Below are 3,680 nucleotides of genomic sequence, written 5' to 3' on the forward strand. Positions count from 1 at the left end.
CAATACATATTTATACATGACGAAACATCCAATACAATGGACTGAAAAGCCATCGCATCCAAAACCGTGGACCGAAAACCATCCTCTCCAAAACCATGTGCGAAAAATCATGAACAAAACCATAGGTAGGTCTGCCCAAACTAATATATGGTCCAAAAATGAAATTTTCTAGGGCGTTTCCTTGGAACCCATAGACTGGGGTTACCTACACCCCTCAAACCCCCTGTGACTCCCCTCACTATGCAATCAACACAAAAAAGGGGGGCTCAGCCCCCCTTCTAACCCCCCTATTAACTTTGTGGACAAGTCATGGAAAGAACATAACACAACCCAACATTCTCCCACTTGTTGTTTTCTTTCCATAGGGGGCCACAAGAGAGCTTGGTCATTCATCTAGCCCTGCAATGCCCATTGTTTCTCTACACCAAGAGAACTTCTCAGAGCTCACAGATTTTGTCAATGCATCTACAGTATTTTTCAAAGTGTCCACCTTTACCAGCATCACCTTCTTGTCTTCTAACATATCCCTCACAAAATGATTTTGAACATCAATGTGCTTTGTCTTTAAATGGTATGCAGGGTTCTTTGGCAAGAAAATAGCACTTTGGCTATCACATTATATCCTTATAGGTCCCTGTACTAACCCCATACTTGAACATAATCTCTACAACCAAACTTCTTTCTTGCTTGCATGAGTGGCTGCCATGTATTCCGCCTCTATAGTTGATAATGCCACTACAGATTGTTTCTTACTCATCCAACTGACTGCACCTCCAAATAGGTTAAATACGTACCCATTTGTAGATATTCTCTTATCCATATCTGTAGCCCAATTTTGCATCAACAAAGCCATGAATATCCGACACTTTATCCAATCTTGGTCTTCCTTGGTAGCACAAACCATAATCGCTAGTGCCATGCAAATACCTGAAAACCTGCTTCACTATTTTGTAGTGCTCCTTCCCTGGTTTTGACATAAACCTGATCAATACTTCCGATGCATGTGCAATGTTTGGTCTAGTACAGACCATCACATACATCAGGCTATCGACTGCACTTGCATATGGAACATGGGGCATATCATCTTCCTCTTCTTGTGTCTTGGGACACTCTTCAATAGATAAATTTACATCTACAGGAATAGGAACCTTCACCAGTTTACTATCCTACATATTAAACCTCTGCAATATTATCTCGACATACTTCCTCTGGTTTAACAAGAGCTTCCTCTTTATCTGATCTTTTTTAATTTCCATGCCAAAAATATAGATTACAACACCAAGATCTTTCATGTCGAATTTGGAGGACAAATGGGTCTTCAAATCCGAGATAATTTCTTTGTCATTTCCAACCAGCAACATATCATCAACATACAATACTAGATAAATAACATGGTCACCAATTAATTTAAAATACACACAATGATCTGCTTTGCTTCTAGTGAAGCCAAGTTCCCGTATAAATGTATCAAATTTCGGATACCACATCCTTATTTGCTATTTTAACCCATACAGAGACTTCTTTAACTTGCATACCAGTTCTTTCTTACCCTTCACCACAAAGCCTTCAAGTTGCTTCATGTAGATCTCGTATTCCAAATCCCCATGAATAAATTTTGTCTTCACATCCATCTATTCTACCTCAAAATCAAAAGCATTAGCAATAGATAAAAGTAATCTAATAGAATTTACCTTGGTAGCACGAGAAAAAATATCGCCAAAATCAATTCTTGACACCTGGGAATAACATTTTTCTACCTACCGAGCTTTGTATTTCTCCACCTTTCCTTCTGCATTTGTCTTCTTCTTGAACACCCATTTGCTGCCAATGGGTTTTCTTCTAGCTAGGAACTCCACAAGATCCCAAGCCTCATTTTTGTGTAAAGATGCCATTTCATCAACCATGGCCTCTTTCCAGAGTTTTCCATCCTCTGAATCTACTACTTCCTTCACAATTCTGGGATCATCATCAGTAATAGGTAAAGAAAAATTTGAACAGAAAGCAAATGGACTATACCTTTCTCGCTACCTTCATTCTCGAACTAATCTTCTCACACCCGAAATCTGTGGCTCTTCATCTTCTAATTCTTCCTCTGCTGTAGAGTTTGATTCTTCCTCCTTTAGCTCAAACTCTATCTTTTCAGGTTCCTTTTGTTGGACTTCATGTTTAATAACATCTTTCACCTCTATGAACACCACATCTTGGATGTAAACAACCTTCCTTGTTATTGGGTTTCAAAGCTTATAACCCTTTAAACCATCCTTATACCCAATGAAGATGCACATTTCAGATTTAGTATCCAACTTGGTTCGTTTATCTTTTGGAACATGTACATATGCATCACATCCAAATACCCTCAGACGTGAAAGAGAGGGTTTCTTACCCGTCCATACCTCTTGTGGAGTCTTATCCTCCAACACTGATGAAGGTGATCTATTGACCAGGAAACATGCTATCTCCACTGCCTCTACCCATAATTCTCTCCTAACTTGGCACCACGTAGCATGCCTCTTTCCCTTTCCATCAACGTCTTGTTCATCATTTTTGCAACTCCAATTTTCTGAGGTGTATATGGAGTAGTCTTCTGTCGTGCTATACCACACTTCTTATAGAATTCTCTAAATTCCTTATTGCAAAACTCCCCACCATTATCTGTCCTCAGTACTTTTATCTTCTTCTCTGTCTGGTTTTCCACCAGAGCCTTAAATTATTTAAACCTATCGAAGACTTCAGATTCCTTCTTAATGAAATATATCCATGTATTCCCTAAGAAGTCATCTATAAATGATACATAGTACACAGACTTACCCAGCGATGGAACCTTCACATGTCCAAACACATCACTTTGGACAAGCACTAATATCTATTTCACCCTCTTACCACCAGAGGGGAAACTCACCGGATTCTGCTTCCAATATACACAATTTTCATAAAAATCAAAATCCAGAGAGCTATTACTCATACCCTTTACCATACCTTTAGCATGAAGTATTCGAAGGCCCTTCTCTCCAACATGTCCAAGCCTTTGATTCCACAACATGGTCTTCTCTCTAGAGACCACTAGATTTTCTACTCCACCTTCAGGAACCATGAAACTGTTGCACCCATCAACAATAGTGCTACCTTGTAGCTTGTACAAAGTTCCAATTCGAGCTCCCGGCATCAATACCAGTGCTCCCTAAACAATCTTGCAAGTATCATTCTCAAACACTATTTTTACACCTGCATCATCCAGCATGTTACAAAAATTAGATTTCTGCCCAATGTAGGAATATGAAAAACACCCGGAAGTGTTCTAACCCTTCCACCTTGAAACTTCAACTTTACTTTTCCACAACCAACAATTCTATCCTTCCTATCATCCCCTAAGAAGACATCACCACCATCGTATTTCTCATACTCGCAAAACCACTCTCTATGGGGAGTGAAGTGAAAGGATGCACCTAAGTCAATCAACCATGCCTCATGATCTACATGTGTACTTGAAGAAACCAAGTACACATCCCCACCTTCATCTGAGGTGGTTTTCACATCTATAGAAGGAGCATCATCAGATCCCTTTCCTTTGTCAGGAGCTTTATATTTACAGTCCCTTTTGTAGTTCCCTTCCTTTCGACATTTCCAGAACACCACCTTTACAGATTTTCCTGGAGATTTAAATCTCCATCTTGATGCAGGAG

The sequence above is a fragment of the Pinus tabuliformis genome, chromosome 5_2 (assembly GCF_031772625.1).
Source record: "Pinus tabuliformis cultivar Carrire ecotype Pingquan chromosome 5_2, CPIR1, whole genome shotgun sequence".
NCBI lineage: Eukaryota > Viridiplantae > Streptophyta > Pinopsida > Pinales > Pinaceae > Pinus > Pinus tabuliformis.